The following is an 18,735-nucleotide window of genomic DNA, read 5'->3' on the forward strand; positions in this document are numbered from 1 at the left end:
AGTACTATGAGACTTAACATCTGAGGTCATCAGTCCCCTAGAACTTAGAAGTACTTAAACCTAACTAACCTAAGGACATCACCCCACATCCATGCTTTAGGCAGGATTCGAACCTGCGACCGTAGCGGTCGCGCGGTTCCAGTCATTCCACCAGGACGAAGGTACACTGCTCGTGTTGTTTGTAGTTCAAGCATGCCAGGACAAACAATACCGTGGTTCGATCGCGTCCGCATTGTTACTTTGAGCCAGGAAGGGCTCTCAACAAGAGAAGTGTCCAGGCATCTCGGAGTGAACCAAAGCGATGTTGTTCGGACATGGAGGAGATACAGAGAGACAGGAACTGTAGATGACATGCCTCGCTCAGACCGCCCAAGGGGTACTACTGCAGTAAATGACCACTACCTTTGGATTATGGCTCAAAAGAACCCGGGAAGCAACACCATCATGTTGAATAATGCTTTTTGTGCAGCCACAGGACGTCGTGTTACGATTCAAACTGCGCAATAGGCTGCATCATGCGCAACTTCACTCCACGTCCATGGCGAGGTCTATCTTTGCATCCACGACACCATGCAGCGCGGTGCAGATGGGCCCAGTAACATGCCGAATTGACCGCTCAGGATTGGCATCACCTGCTCTTCACCGATGAGTATCGCATATGCCTTCAACCATACAATCTTCGGAGACGTGTTTGGAGGCAACTTGGTCAGGCTGAACGCCTTAGACATACTGTCCAGCGAGTGCAACAAGGTGGAGGTTCCCTGATGCTTTGGGGTGGCATTATGTGGGGCCGACGTACGCCACTTGTGGTCATGGAAGGCGCTTTAACGGCTGTACGACATGTGAATGCCACCCTCCGACCGATAGTGCGACCATATCGGCAGCATATTGGAGAGGCATTCGTCTTCATGTACGACTATTCGCACCCCCATCGTGCACATCTTGTGAATGACTTTCTTCAGGATAACGACATCGCTCGAGTAGAGTGGCCCAGACTTGAACCCTATCGAACGTGCCCAGGATAGATTGAAAAGGGCTGTTTATGGACGACGTGACCCACCAACCACTCTGAGGGATCTATGCCGTATCGCCGTTGAGGAGTGGAACAATCTGGACCAACAGTACCTTGATGAACTTGTGGATAGTATGCCACGACGAATACAGGCATACATCAATGCAAAAGAACGTACTACTGGGTATTAGAAGTAGTGGTGTGTATAGCAATATGGACCAGCACCTCTGAAGGTCTCACTGTATGGTGGTACAATATGCAATGTGTGGTTTTCATGAGCAATAAAAAGGGCTGAAATGATGTTTATGTTGATATCTATTCCAATTTTCTGTACAGTTTTTGGAACTCCAGGAACCGAGGTGATGCAAAACTTTTTTTTTTTTTATTTTTGTATATGCTGAGTCAGTTCTTCCGACAATCATTTCTTTTTCGATTTCCTCACATTTTTCGTAGAGCCATTTCGTCTTAGCTTCCGTGCAGTTGCTGTTTATTTCATGCCTAAGCGAATTGTATTTCTGTATTCCTAAATTGTCTTGAACATTTTTGTACTTCCTTCTTTCACCAGTCAAATGAAGTATTTCTTCTGTTATCTGTCGTTTCTTCACAGGTACGTTCTTTGTACCTACCTTTTTCCTTCCATCGTCCGTGATTGCCCTTTTTAGAGATGCTCATTCTCTTCAACTGAACAGCCTACTGAGCTATTCCTAATCGCAGTATTATAGTCTTATAGAACTTAAAGCGCACTTCTTCATTACTTATCCCTCTTCTTTCCTCATAGGTTCTTCCTGACTAATCTCTTTAACTTCAGCCTGCTTTCATCACTACTGCATCGTGGTCTGAGTCTATATCTGATCCTGGGTGCACCTTATTTCGGAATCTCTGCCTGACCATGATGTAATCTAACTTAAATATTCCCATATATACCTCCTCTTGTGATTCTTGAACAGATATTCGCTATTACTAGCTAATATTTATTGTAGAACTCAATTAGTCTTTCTCCTCTCATTGCTAACACCGAACCCATATGGTTCTGTTACCCTTTCCTCTGCTCGTGTTCCTACAATCACCCATGACTATTAGAGTTTCATTTCCCTTTATGTATTGAATTACCCGTTCATTATCCTCATATAGTTTCTCTATCTTCAGCTTACCACTTCGGAATGTACACCAGAACCATTTCTGTCGGTGCTGATTTGCTGTCTATTCTGACAACAACAACCACATCACTGAAGTGTTCACAGTAACACACTGTCTGTCCCACATTTCTATTCGTAAGGAGTCCTACTCCCGTTATACCACTTTCTGCTGCTTTTGATATTACCCTACACTCATTGACTGCCGGCCGGAGTGACCGTGCAGTTCTAGGCGCTACAGTCTGGAGCCGAGAGACCGCTGCGGTCGCAGGTTCGAATCCTGCCTCGGGCATGGATGTGTGTGATGTCCTTAGGTAGTTAGGTTTAATTAGTTCTAAGTTCTAGGCGACTGATGACCTCAGAAGTTCAGTCGCATAGTGCTCAGAGCCAATTGAACCATTTGAACACTCACTGAACAGAAATCCTTGTCATCCTTCCATTTCACTTCACTGACATCCACTACATCTAGATTGAACGTTTGCATTTCCCTTTTCAGATTTCCTAGCTTCCCTATTCCCTACCACGTTCTAACCTCTGACATTCCACGCCGTGACTCGTAGAGCTTTATGTTTTCGTTGGTTATTCAGTCTTTTTCTCATGGTCACCTCCCCCTTGACAGTCATCCTCCCAGAGATTCGAATGGGGGACTATTCCGGAATTTTTTGGCAATGGACAGATCATCATGACACTTTTTCAGTTAAAGGCCACATGTCCAGTGGATACACATTATGTGTCTTGAAAGTGTAGTTTCCGTTGCCTTCTGCATCCTCATGCCTTTGATCCTGCTGCTTCTTCCGCCTTCAGTGGCCATTTCTCACTCCAAGGGCAAGAGAGTGCGCTGAACCTCTGTCTGCTCCTCGGCCCTCTTTGACAACGCCTTTGTCAGAATGAGGGTGACTTCATTTGCCGGGAGTCTTCGACCGCCAAAACTGATGATTTTTATTCAAAATCTAAGCAGTGACGGGGCGTTTCCATTACTAATCGAAGACGCTACCCTTAGACTACGGGTCTTAAATGTACTGTACAAATATGCAAAGCAACTGTCAGCGAGGCATCGATTCAGTAGGACAAAATTCAAAATACAAGGGTCACTCCAAAAGAAATGCACACTATTTTTTTTAATCCATCTTTTATTCTACATGTTTGAAAGTTTTACAGTGTGTAGATACATCCTTTAGAAACAATATTTTCATTTCTCCACATAATTTCCATCCCTCTCAACTGCCTTACGCCATCATGGAACAAGTGCCTGTATACCCGCACGGTAGAATTCTGTACCAACCTGTTGGAGCCACTGTTTGGCAGCGTGCACAAGGGAGTCATCATTTCAAACCTTGTTCCACGAAGAGAGTCTTTCAGTTTCCGAAAGAGATGATAGTCACATGGAGCCAGGTCAGGACTGTATGGCGGGTGTTTCAGTGTTGTCCATCCGAGTTTTGTGATCGCTTCCAGGTTTTTGACTGGCATGTGGCCGTGCATTGTTGTGCAACAGCAAAACATCATGCTTTTGCCGATGTGGTCGAACACGACTCAGTGGAACTTGAAGTTTCTTCAGTGTCGTCATATATGCATCAGAATTTATGGTGGTTCCACTTGGCACGATGTTCACAAGCAAGAGCCCATCGGAATCGAAAAACACCGTAGCCATAACTTTTCCAGCAGAAGGTGTGGTTCTGAATTTTTTTTCTTGGGTGAATTTGCATGATGCCACCCCATTGATTGCCTCTTCGACTCTGGTGAAAAATGATGTAGCCATGTTTCATCACCTGTCACAATTCTTCCAAGAAATTCATCTCCATCACTCTCGTACTGTTCCAAAAGTTCGCTGCTTACCGTTTTTCTTGTTCCTTTGTGAGCCTCTGTCAACAACCTGGGAACCCACCTGGCACAAACTTTTTTTAACACCAACACTTTCAGTATTCTGCAAACACTTCCTTCCCCTATCCCAACGTAGCGTGACAATTCGTTCACTGTGATGCGTCTGTCAGCAGTCAGCAATTCGTTAACTCTCTTACACTGTCTGGAGTGTGTGCAGTACGAGGTCTGCCGCTACGAGGACAATCCTCAATATAGCCGTGCCCGCTTTCATGACTTAACCTGCTTGCCCACCGACTAACTGTACTGCGATCGACTGCTGCGTCTCCATACACCTTTTTGAACCTCTTGTGGATGTTTCCCATTGTCTCGTTTTCACAGCACAGGAATTCTATGACAGCACGTTGCTTCTGACGAACGTCAAGTGCCTCAGCCATCTTGAAGACATACTGTGACGGCTCCACTCAAGGGAACAGGTTGAACTAAGTTTGAAAACAAGCGGCAACGATGTATCTACACAATGTAAAACTTTCACACGTGCAGAATGAAAACTGTATTTTTACAAAAATAGTGTGCATTACTTTTGGAGTGACCCTCGTGTTTATCAAAATATTTACGGCTGAGGACGTGAATTTACAGCGAGCAGCAGGTTTCAGCAAGGAACAACGTGACAGATGCTTTAATATACTATGGGAGTTGATGGACAAGTTTACAACCGTTCACGAACCAAATGAAACTTTTTTTTTCAACAAAAACTACTTTTTCACGCATTAGAATTTCATGTGCGTTAGGGATCTACAAAAAATTTAGAAGATCGAAATGCAAAGGCTAGGAAAACACATTGCTGTGCAAAACTGAAGGACGAAAGCGACTTTAGCGAGATGGGTCACTGCCAAGTAACATACGTCGATGACTTCAGCGTGATGGGTGACTGCCAAGTAGCGTACAATCAACTTGGACCATATTGAGAAGCCGGCCGCTGCGACCAAGCCGTTCTAGGCGCTTCAGTCCGGAACCGTGCTGCTGTTGCGGACGCAGGTTCGAATCCTGCCTCCGGCATGGATGTGTGTGATGTCCTTAGGTTAGTGAGGTTTAAGTAGATCTAAGTCTACGGGACTGAGGACCTCAGATGTTAAGTCACATAGCGCTTAGAGCCATTTGAACCATGTTGTGAAACAGCTGCTACAGTACACTACAGAAGATAATTAAAAGAAATACCCATTAAAACGGACAGCAATTACACTTTTTTTCAAAGACAATAGTTACAGTGAAGTCACCGCGATTTACTATGGTCTCCTGGCCATTACAAAAGGCGGGACATGGATGTTAATAGGGGTGTTCCACAACGTGTTGCCATGTTGGCCACAACGCTGGAAAGGAGTTCTCGTGGTAGGGCCAACCATTCCTCCACCAGCGCTATTGACGACAGTCTGATGGTCTTTGGACCAAATGGACGTCTTGCAGTTCGTCTCCCCTCAGAGTTTTTATTTCTTCTCCATGGATTTTAATTCCTACTCCGAATTTTTCTTTTGTATCCTTTACTGCTTGCTCAATGTACAAATTGAATAACATCGGGGATAGGCTACAACCCTGTCTCACTCCCTTACCAACCACTGCTTCCCTTTCACGCCCCTCCACTCTTATAACTGCCATCTGGTTTCTGTTCAAATTGTAAATAGCCTTTCGCTCCCTGTATTTTACCCCTGCCACCTTTAGAATTTGAAAGAGAGTATTCCAGTCAACATTGTCAAAAGCTTTCTCTAAGTCTACAAATGCTAGAAACGTAGGTTTGCTTTTCCTTAATCTTTCTTCTAAGATAAGTCGTAAGGTCAGCATTGGCTCACGTGTTCCAACATTTCTGCGGAATCCAAACTGATCTTCCCCGAGGTCGGCTTCCACCAGTCTTTCCATTCGTCTGTAAGGAATTCGTGTTAGTATTTTGGAGCCGTGGCTTATTAAACTGATATATAAATAAACGTCGTGTGACTAGGGCCTCCCGTCGGGTACACCGCTCGCCGGGTGCAAGTTTTTCGATTTGACGCCACTTCGGCACTTGCGAGTCGAATTAAACTGATAGTTCGGTAATTTTTACGTCTGTCAACACCAGCTTTCTTTGGGATTGAAATTATTATATTCTTCTTGAAGTCTGAGGGTATTTCGCCTGTCTCATACGTCTTGCTCACAAGATGGAAGAGGTTTGTCAGGGCTGACTTTCCCAAGGCTATCAGTAGTTCCAATGGAATGTTGTCTACTCCCGAGGCCTTGTTTCGACTTGGGTCTTTAATTGCTCTGTCAAACTCTTCACGCAATATCATATCTCCCATTTCATCTTCATCTACATCCTCTTCCATTTCCATAATAATGTCCTCATGAATATCGCCCTTGTATAGACCCTCTATATACTCCTTCCACCTTTCTGCTTTCCCTTCTTTGTTTAGAACTGGGTTTCCATCTGAGCTCTTGATATTCATGTAAGTGGTTCTCTTTTCTCCAAAGGCGTCTTTAATTTTCCTGTAGGCAGCATCTATCTTACACCTAGTGATATACGCCTCTACATCCTTACATTTATCCTCTAGCAATCCCTGCTTAGCCATTTTGCACTTCCTATCGATCTCATTTTTGAGACGTTTGTATTCCTTTTTGCCTGATTCATTTACTGCATTTTTGTATTTTCTCCATTCATCGCCACCCGCTAATTAACCTGAATTGATGAATGCAATAACTCACTGCTTGATTCGCGCCGTTAAGCAGAGTCCACTTCGACGCTTTCGACGTAAAATTACTTCACAACTGTATAAATCGCCATTATTATTGCAACGGTGGGCAGTTAGCGGGCGGTAGGTAAAAACTGTTGACTACTCTTTTGCTAGAGCCTAAAGGTAGTCGATCTGTAGGGCTGTGTGTGGGGGTATATCGCACACATCAGTGTGTGGCTGTATAAACTTTCCCACCAGTTCCTCTAACAGGTGGACAGAGACTCGCTTTCCGGCCAAATTTTCTTGTAACTTAGGGAACAGATGATAGTCACTGGGCGCCACGACAGGACTATAGGGTGGGTGGGTGATTATGTTTCACTGAAACTGTTGCAGGAAAGCAACGGTTTGCCACACGGGATTAGTCGAGCGGTCTGGGGCGCTACAGTCATGGACTGTGCGGCTGATCTCGGCGGAGGTTCGAGTCCTCCCTCGGGCATGAGTGTGTGTGTTTGTCCTTAGGATAATTTAGGTTAAGTAGTGTGTAATCTTAGGGACTGTTGACCTTAGCAGTTAAGTCCCATAAGATTTCACACACATTTGAATATTTTTGAGCAACGGTTTACCGAGCGATGTGTGGGCGAGCGTTGTCATGGAGAATGTGTACGCCCTTGCTCAACATTCCTCTTCTCCGGTTCTGAAATGCCTGTTTGACTTTTCTCAGAGTCTCACAGTACCTGTCAGCGTTAATTGTGGTCCCAGCGATTCAGCTCCGACGACGAGGTGAAAGAAGAGGTTCATAACTTTCTGAACAGCATGGCGGCAAGCTGGTATGACTTGAGGATACAATAACTGCCACAGCGTCTACAAAAATGCATCGATAGAAATGGCGATTACGTCGAAAAATACCTAAATGTTCAAGCTGTAAACTGATCTTAACCATTGTAGAAATAAACAGGTCTATGTACTGGGATTACCCTCGTACAATATTGCAAATACCTGCAGAGGTTGTTGACCTCTATATTTTCTTTCTGTCTGAAATTTAGCGCAACCATACAGAACCTACTATGAACTGGACTGTAACTGATCTTAAAGCAGCTTCACTTTGTATTAAATGCGCTATGGAAGAACAACAATTATCTAGCCCTAATTAAAAGTTCCACTTACCTCGTGTCTTGACAACATTGTTGCAGATTTCTCGAAAGCAAACAGCAAGCAGGCAGCGACTAAACTAGATTTCTGTTTCTAAATACGTATTCAAACTGCTGCATCTGGTAATCTGTACAGATAAACAGTGGGGTGGGGTGAGTAACTGTTCCTATGAAATGATATTCCAAGACAAGATTTTAGAATGAAATATGTATTCAGAAAGACAGAGCGAAACGTCGCATGTGTTTCACACATAACATTGGTCTGCAGAATACTAAGATTAACAAGTTGAACAATGATTTTAAAAAAGGGTATGAAATTAACAGAGCATTTCTATTAAAATCAAAGATCTTAATCAATTAGTATGCAGATCCATGACTCAGGGAAGTGGGTGGTTTTACTCTTAGCTCTGAGCAATGTTAACTGGCTGACAATAATCATTCCTAGCTGCGCAGTGCTGCAGTATTACCTCAAACTTCTCTTCAAAAATAATATATATTCTTTTCACCTTTCAATCTACACATCATATTCATCCTTGCTGTGCTTTCTTCATCTAACAGATACAATCAGAAGTCGACGTACCACTACTAAATACGTCTATCTCCTGCCACACTTCAACTAAGAATGTATCTGACTGCGGAGAGGCAAAGACCGTGCCACGACAAGACCAAAGATTGTATAACGGTAACGTAACTTGCTCTCTCTCTCAGGCGTGCATATCGACAATATACAAAAATCTAAATGACATGACTTTCTTACAATGTGTGGATACTATCTGCAAACTATGTTCTGAATAGAGTTGGTAGTAATGTCCGATGCTGAAATTCCACTGCACGAACAGCGAAAATAGTGTAAGCGATAAACTTTTTTTGCTTCCCTCATTTTCTGTGTGATGCCACCGGGAGAAAGCTGCGCAAGGGTTTGGAATCATATGTAAAGTTTGTTGGGAGTCACTAAGTGCTATCATTATCGTATACTGGGCGAATTAAGCCGGGGTATTTGCGAGCCGTCAATTATACTGCCTCAAGACAAATACGCAGTTTCTGACCATGGTATCTGCCCTATTGTGTTAAACTTTTCACGTAAGATTTTATTTCTTAATAATTAGTTTATGACAGCGTTTTAAATAATTGCATCACCAATTACATGAAATACTCAAATTGATTATCTGACGGGTTGGAGCCCGTCATATAGGCAACCTGCAACTGGGATCGGGTTACCGTGGCCCGGGTTAATCGCTTAGTAACACACAGTGAGGTGATAATAGTCATTCCGTAACTCCTAAGATGGTATAGGACCTCCTTTTGCCCGGCGTAGTTCGGCAACTCGTCGTGACATGGACTGGACAAGTCATTGTTAAGTCCCCTGCAGAAATAATGAGCTACCATGCCTCTATAGCCGTCCATTACTGCGTAAGTGTTGCCGGTGTATAATGTATGAACGTACCGACCTCTCGGTTATGTCCCATAAATGTTCCGTGGGATTCATATCGGGTGACCTGGGGGGCCAAATCATTCGCTGGAACTGTCCAGAATGTTTTTCATACCAATCTCGAACAATTGTGCCACCGTAACATGAAATCGTTGTTTGGGAACATGAAGTCTACGAACCGCTGCAAATGATCTCCAAGTAGCCCAGCATAACCATTTCCAGTCAATGATCGACTAGACCAGAGGACCCAGTCCATTCTACACTCCTGGAAATTGAAATAAGAACACCGTGAATTCATTGTCCCAGGAAGGGGAAACTTTATTGACACATTCCTGGGGTCAGATACATCACATGATCACACTGACAGAACCACAGGCACATAGACACAGGCAACAGAGCATGCACAATGTCGGCACTAGTACAGTGTATATCCACCTTTCGGAGCAATGCAGGCTGCTATTCTCCCATGGAGACGATCGTAGAGATGCTGGATGTAGTCCTGTGGAACGGCTTGCCATGCCATTTCCACCTGGCGCCTCAGTTGGACCAGCGTTCGTGCTGGACGTGCAGACCGCGTGAGACGACGCTTCATCCAGTCCCAAACATGCTCAATGGGGGACAGATCCGGAGATCTTGCTGGCCAGGGTAGTTGACTTACACCTTCTAGAGCACTTGGGTGGCACGGGATACATGCGGACGTGCATTGTCCTGTTGGAACAGCAAGTTCCCTTGCCGGTCTAGGAATGGTAGAACGATGGGTTCGATGACGGTTTGGATGTACCGTGCACTATTCAGTGTCCCCTCGACGATCACCAGTGGTGTACGGCCAGTGTAGGAGATCGCTCCCCACACCATGATGCCGGGTGTTGGCCCTGTGTGCCTCGGTCGTATGCAGTCCTGATTGTGGCGCTCACCTGCACGGCGCCAAACACGCATACGACCATCAATGGCACCAAGGCAGAAGCGACTCTCATCGTTGAAGACGACACGTCTCCATTCGTCCCTCCATTCACGCCTGTCGCGACACCACTGGAGGCGGGCTGCACGATGTTGGGGCGTGAGCGGAAGACGGCCTAACGGTGTGCGGGACCGTAGCCCAGCTTCATGGAGACGGTTGCGAATGGTCCTCGCCGATACCCCAGGAGCAACAGTGTCCCTAATTTGCTGGGAAGTGGCGGTGCGGTCCCCTACGGCACTGCGTAGGATCCTACGGTCTTGGCGTGCATCCGTGCGTCGCTGCGGTCCGGTCCCAGGTCGACGGGCACGTGCACCTTCCGCCGACCACTGGCGACAACATCGATGTACTGTGGAGACCTCACGCCCCACGTGTTGAGCAATTCGGCGGTACGTCCACCCGGCCTCCCGCATGCCCACTATACGCCCTCGCTCAAAGTCCGTCAACTGCACATACGGTTCACGTCCACGCTGTCGCGGCATGCTACCAGTGTTAAAGACTGCGATGGAGCTCCGTATGCCACGGCAAACTGGCTGACACTGACGGCGGCGGTGCACAAATGCTGCGCAGCTAGCGCCATTCGACGGCCAACACCGCGGTTCCTGGCGTGTCCGCTGTGCCGTGCGTGTGATCATTGCTTGTACAGCCCTCTCGCAGTGTCCGGAGCAAGTATGGTGGGTCCGACACACCGGTGTCAATGTGTTCTTTTTTCCATTTCCAGGAGTGTATATGAACACAGTTCACAACATTATCGAGCCACTACCGGCTTGCACAGTGCCCTGTTGACAACTTGAGTCCACGGCGCCGTGGGGTCTGTGCCGAGCCAGCCGAAACCGGGGCTCATCTGACTAGGGCGCGGTTTCCCAGTCATTCAGGGTCCAAACGACATGATCACGAGTCCAGGAGAGGCGCTGCAGAGGGCGTCGTGCTGTTAGCAAAGTCACTCACATCAGTCGTCTGTTTTCAGTCGTCTGTTTTCATTGGCCATTAACGCCAAATTTCGCCACCTGTTCTAACTGAAACGTTCGTCGTACGTCTCACATTGATTTCTGCGGTTATTTCACGCAGTGTTGCTTGTCTGTTAGCAATCACAACTCTACGCATAAAGCCGCTGCTCTGGGTCGCTAAGTGAAGGCGTCAGCCACTGCGTTGTCGGTGGTGAGGGGTAATGGATGAAATATGGTATTCTCGGCACACTGTTGAAACAGTGGATCTTGGAATACTGAATTTCCTAACGATTTCCGAAATGGGACGTCCCATAAGTCTATCTCCAATACAGTTCCTCGTTCAAATCTGCTAATTCGCGTCATGCGGCCATAATCACGTGGGAAACCTTTTCAAATGAATCACCTTAGTAGAAATGAGAGCTCGGCCAGTGTACTGCCCTTTTATATCTTGTGTGCGCGTTACTACCGCGTTCTGTATAAGTGTATATGACTACCAAATTCGAATGGCTCGAAGCACTATGGGACTTAACATCTGAGGTCATCAGTCCCTTAGAGTTAGAACTACTTAGACCTAACTAACCTAAGGACATCACACACATCGAACCTGCGACGGCAACAGCTGCGTGGTTCCAGACTGAAGCGCCTAGAACCGCTCGGCTAAAACCGGCCGGCTATGTGACTATCCTCTGACTTTTGTCACCTCAGTGTACAGGATGTTTCAGAACTACTTCTGTCCCTTACACGAAAACGAGAAAAAAGTCTAGCAAGGATGGGTTCCAAAATCCTTAACTTAAGATCTATGAACCATTGCTCATCTTCGCTACTCGAAAAGCATCTCTTCTACTGAACAACTGCTCAGAGCTCTTAAGATATGCATTTTTCACTCCATATTTACTGGACTTTTGTCCATAGTATCTCCCCCCAAAATACGACAAGCAAAGAATTTGGAGTAGATATGGTGGGTTTCACAGTATCGTAAACAAACAAGCTCTCATAGTTTTTAAGGTACGAATTTTGGAGCCCATGTTTACTAGCCCCCCCCATGAACCATGGACCTTGCCGTTGGTGGGAAGGCTTGCGTGCCTCAGCGATGCAGATAGCCGTACCGTAGATGCAACCACAAGGGAGGGGTATATGTTGAGAGGCCAGACAAACGTGTGGTTCCTGAAGAGGGGCAGCAGCCTTTTCAGTAGTTGCAAGGGCAACAGTCTGGATGATTGACTGATCTGGCCTTGTAACAATAACCAAAACGGCCTTGCTGTGCTGGTACTGCGAACGGCTATAAGCAAGGGGAAACTACAGCCGTAATTTTTCCCGAGGGCATGCAGCTTTACTGTATGATTAAATGATGATGGCGTCCTCTTGGGTAAAATATTCCTGAGGTAAAATAGTCCCCCATTCGGATCTCTGGGCGGGGACTACTCAGGAGGATGTCGTTATCAGGAGAAAGAAAACTGGCGTTCTAAGGATCGGAGCGTGGAATGTCAGATCCCTTAATCGGGCAGGTAGGTTAGAAAATTTAAAAAGGGAAATGAATAGGTTGAAGTTAGATATAGTGGGAATTAGTGAAGGTCGGTGGCAGGAGGAACAAGACTTCTGGTCAGGTGACTACAGGGTTATAAACACAAAATCAAATAGGGGTAATGCAGGAGTAGGTTTAATAATGAATAGGAAAATAGGAATGCGGGTAAGCTACTACAAACAACATAGTGAACGCATTATTGTGGCCAAGATAGATACGAAGCCCACACCTACTACAGTAGTACAAGTTTATATGCCAACTAGCTCTGCAGATGACGAAGAAATTGAAGAAATGTATGATGAAATAAAAGAAATTATTCAGATAGTGAAGGGAGACGAAAATTTAATAGTCATGGGTGACTGGAATTCGAGTGTAGGAAAAGGGAGAGAGGGAAACATAGTCGATGAATATGGATTGGGGCTAATAAATGAAAGAGGAAGCCGCCTGGTAGAATTTTGCACAGAGCACAACATAATCATAGCTAACACTTGGTTTAAGAATCATGAAAGAAGGTTGTATACATGGAAGAACCCTGGAGATACTAAAAGGTATCAGATAGATTATATGATGGTAAGACAGAGATTTAGGAACCAGGTTTTAAATTGTAAGACATTTCAAGGGGCAGATGTGGACTCTGACCACAATCTATTGGTTATGACCTGTAGATTAAAACTGAAGAAACTGCAAAAAGGTGGGAACTTAAGGAGATGGGACCTGGATAAACTGAAAGAACCAAAGGTTGCACAGAGTTTCAGGGAGAGCATAAGGGAGCAATTGACAGGAAGGGGGGAAAGAAATACAGTAGAAGAAGAATGGGTAGCTCTGAGGGATGGAGTAGTGAAGGCAGCAGAGGATCAAGTAGGTAAAAAGACGAGGGCTAGTAGAAATCCTTGGGTAACTGAAGAAATATTGAATTTAATTGATGAAAGGAGAGAATATAAAAATGCAGTAAATGAAGCAGGCAAAAAGGAATACAAACGTCTCAAAAATGAGATCGACAGGAAGTGTAAAATGGCTAAGCAGGGATGGCTATAGGACAAATGTAAGGATGTAGAGCCTTATCTCACTAGGGGTAAGATAGATACTGCCTACAGGAAAATTAAAGAGACCTTTGGAGATAAGAGAACGACTTGTATGAATATCAAGAGCTCAGATGGAAACCCAGTTCTAAGCAAATAAGGGAAAGCAGGAAGGTGGAAGGAGTATATAGAGGGTCTATACAAGGGCGATGTGCTTGAGGACAATATTATGGAAATGGAAGAGGATGTAGATGAAGATGAAATGGGAGATATGATGCATGGGGGCTTATTTAAATATATGTGATTGAGAATACTTTTGTAACTGTCTGTCCGCTTAGGTAAGTCTCGTAAACGGTTGGCCCTGACTAGAATTATTACGCTATCTGACTGCAACAAACAATGTAAGAAAATTTCCGTAAACACAGTTAATTAATTAAGTCCCCAGCAACTATAAAATCTACAAATCCTAGCACAAATGTAACTGTTCTGTATGTGGGAGTGTGACTCAACGTCCACATCTGGCACCGTTCTTTTCCAACAAGACAAGAATTTTTAAATACCAACTATACTGGCGTGACAAAAAAAATTTAGAAAAACTATAATTACGCAAGAAAATCAAAATTCACTCTAATACAAGAACACGAGCCAGATGCTTTGTTGACTGAACCTGTAGTGACACATTATTTCAGATACACAACTAATAAAGGAACATTATAAATTTTACCTTCATATATATTGACGAAATGCACTCATTACAATAACATCTGCTATCTCTCCCATCAAATAACTGCATAAGACATGGAACTACACTCTTTACTACAACATCTTGCTCCAACTTCACAACAACCACGAGCTCTGCCCACGCACACACTGCTACGAGCTCTCGACAAAACTGACTCTATGAGTTCTCAACACGCACTGTCCTCTCCGAAGTCACAACAAGCACTGACTTCCACGAACCCTAAACAGGCACTGTGGAGGCGGCTTAAAAGTACTCTTTGGCGCAATCTCTGGCGCAGTGTAGCCACCTTTCATATGCCCCTCCTCCACAGGCCAGAATTTGATGGTATTTTTGCCAGCATTGGTGGTGAAAATACCACCAAATTCGTCCACAAAAATACAGACAAAAATAAAAGATAATATTAATACCTAAACATCACATAATTAGTTAAAAATTTTGGCTTTGCACTGACCTTTTACTAACCTAATATATAAAATACAGTAAGCAATACAACTTCTTTTCATACATGTGACCTTACATAATAGTTTATACAATATACAAAAAATCAGTTCATACAAATGTTCACATAAAATGCTTTCAATGATTAGTTTATACAAAAAAAAGATACTAACAGGTGACATCTTTTCAGTAGAAGCAGTCCATCAGTTGCACCCAGTAAAGTTTAGCAGGTACACCCAGCAACAAGTCACATTAATTCAGTAGAAGCAGTTCATCAGTTGCACCCAGTAAAGTTTAGCAGGTACACCCAGCAACAAGTCACATTAATTCAGTAGAAGCAGTTCATCAGTGGCACCCAGCAATGTTGAATTGGTGCAGACACCAACAAGTGACATCATTTCAGTAGAAGCAGTTCACCAGTTGCACCCAGCAATGTTGAGAGCAGGTGCAGACACCAACAAGTGACATCATTTCAGTAGAAGCAGTCCATCAGTGGCACCCAGTAAAGTTCAAGAGGTACACACAGCAACAAGTGACTTCATTTCAGTAGAAGCAATCCATCAGAGGTACCCAGTAAAGTTCAAGAGGTACACACAGCAACAAGTCACATTAGTTCAGTAGAAGCAGTTCATCAGTGGCACCCAGCAAAGTTGAGAGCAGGTGCAGACACCAACAAGTGACACCATTTCAGTAGAAGCAGTCCATCGGTTGCACCCAGTAATGTTGAGCAGGTGCAAACACCAACAAGTGATATCATTTCAGTAGAAGCAGTCCATCAGTGGCACCCAGCAATGTTGAGTAGGTGCAGACAGCAACAAGTGACTTCATTTCAGTAAAAACAGTCCATTAGTGGCATCAGCAATGTTGATCAGGTGCACACAGCAACAGTGACTTCTCTCAGCCGAAGCAGTTCCACAAAATTCACTAGCACTGATCACACAGTTCATCAGCAGAAATTAAACACGACCAAATGTCACACATCATGTTGAAAAGTGCAGGTAACAGTTCAGAATATTTATCTTCACTAATCAGACAGTTCAGGCATGAACAATAGTTTGAATGCACATACAAATGCTTTTACAGTAACATACAAATCATAACAAACACACAAATTATGTCAGATAATTGTCCTATTAACTATTACAATACACAAATACCAGTAAACCTATAATATTTATGGGTGTCAGTGCAAGCCACTACACACAAATAAAATAATATTTAGGAGATAGGTGGGTAGGATTAGTAAAGGAAAACACACAGAACACACTCACTCATCTCTCATCCACATTAAGTACTACTGTGTAATTGAATAGTGTTAACTGTGTAAATGCAATTCTGTCAAAATTTAATGTTCATCATGTGTATCAAGTAGTACTGGCAGCAATGTATAACAGTCACTAATAGTTAAGTCAACGTCATAGTCATCATGTCAAGACGAATGTTTGCCAAGCCAGATCAAAATGTACTGTTGTTGAACAACTGTCAGTGAGCCACGATATGCAATTACTTCCTCTCTCCAAAAAAAAGTATATACTGCTTAGTTATTTAACAAAGTGTGTGTATAGACTATCTTCCTTCTATTTTAATGTTCTAGTCTGCTATCTTCATCCTCCTGTTCCATAAGACCAACAAAAAAAATATGCTCCTCACTTACTTTACCTCTTATCCACCAAAACTCCAATAATTATCAGCATCACATAATCTCAATAATACCTCAATAATACGTCGATAAATGTAAACCTCAGCACCAATATCACCTTACCTCTTGTCCACAAACAACTTCATATACTCTCAATACCTATAATAATACATCGATAAATATAAACCTCAGCACCAATATCATTTCACTTCAATAACAACTCTTTCCTCTAGTCAGTCTCCTCGAACAAGAACAGATAAAATCCTAATGCAACTTCAATTCAGCATCCCATACAATCCGAAGACACAGTGTCCACACACAACCTCTGTGTAATCCATCTGACCCAAATTTTCTACTCATTATAAATTATAAACAAAGAAATGCATACATGACCTCTAACAGACTTAGTTCGAATAACTCTCAGTAATTAAGTACGATTACGGAGTGTAACCTCAGCACCAATATCACCTTACCTCTTGTCCACAAACAACTTCATATACTCTCAATACCTATAATAATACGTCGATAAATATAAACCTCATTGCCAATATCATCTCACTTCCATCACAACTCTTTCCTCTAGTCAGTCTCCTCGAACAAGTACAGATAAAATCCTAATGCAACTTCAATTCAGCATCCCATACAATCCGAAGACACAGTGTCCACACACAACCTCTGTGTAATCCATCTGACCCAAATTTTCTACTCATTATAAATTATAAGATACATTTTGGTTCCTTGTCCATCATTAAATAAAAGAAATGCATACCTGACCTCTAACAGACTTAGTTCGAATAACTCTCAGTAATTAAATACGATTACGGAGTGTGAATGATCATAATATTTCACAGTGAGTACACCACTTCAAGAATCATAGCAGAAGCAAACATGTGGAGTATTTTTTGTGTCAAGTGTCACTTCCTATTTCAATTGCTTACGAAAAATGCAGTCTAATAATTGTTAATGGTCTAAACCTAGTTTCGGTCTGTCATGTCGTTAGCCTCCTTCCTATTTGCATAAATTTATACAGCTTCCATAAAACCTCAGCTCATGTGACTTCAATGACTTTCTTGTACTAATGTCGTTCGTCGAATTATAGCAGTGAATTTCCTTATCTTAAAAATATAAGGCACTGAGCGTAAGCAAAACAAGCAATAGCGAGTAAATAGACCAGTAAAGAACAGAATGTCAACAAGTGGATGCAGCACAATTCCTACAACGAGGCTCTGCCAAGCGAACAATCTATACTTAATACAGTAATGTGACCTAAACTCTATGTTCATACACAGTATATCAGCATTTCTATACACCAAATTAAAGAGCAGTTATGGCAACAAAACAGAAATGTGTAAATATGTAATCCATACGCATAGCAGTAAACATATATCTTACGTAATAAACAGGTCATTAGCATCATATCAGCATAAGCAAATAAATATTCATATGTCATCTTAATAAGCAAACATGAAGGCACAAGCAGATAAATCACAAAGTATAACTTACATAACTAAACTCATCAGCACAATAAATCAGGTTACAATTATAATTCAAATAAATAAGCACAGCAGGCACATAACTAAAAAAACAAAATGACATCAGTGAAAAAGCAGTGTAGCCAAGCGATGTATAATATATACAAGTCACAACCCAGTTCATTAATCAATAATTGTCAAAATCAGTAAATGTATACAAGCACGTCGCTTCACAAGTAAATCCATAGAACATGAAATTAGCGCAAAGTATGAATCACGTAATCGCGAGCAGCAAATTACGTCTAAAGTACGTACCTAAGTGGAAATAGGTTACCTGTAAAATGAACTCAATTAATAGTTACCCTTTTTTAGTTTATTAGTTTCTTCTTCGAAATTACGTTCTTCCTGAAAATTTCTCGATAGCAAGTCGTCTTAACGTCGGACACGCACAGAATTTACCTGAAGGTCTTAAATACTTTATACACCGTATCCTGCAAAATACTGAATGTTAATAACACAATTCAACAAGTCCTTATAGCTTTATACAGAATTTAGTCGGAGAAATTAGACTGTGTATTTGTTTACGGCTGTCAGTGCATTCGCACTGAGCGCTCGATCAGCTGTAGGCGCGTGACGTAGGAAGCAATTGTTTGCGGTCAACGACTGCCTTGTGCGGCGCGCAGACTTCACTGTTGCTTTGAGTATGTGCCGCCGCCAAAACACAGCGCGGTATCCTTGTACTCTCCGCATGTTTACATGTAGCTGTTA

The sequence above is a fragment of the Schistocerca serialis genome, chromosome 6, assembly GCF_023864345.2.
Source record: "Schistocerca serialis cubense isolate TAMUIC-IGC-003099 chromosome 6, iqSchSeri2.2, whole genome shotgun sequence".
Classification (NCBI taxonomy): Eukaryota; Metazoa; Arthropoda; class Insecta; order Orthoptera; family Acrididae; genus Schistocerca; species Schistocerca serialis.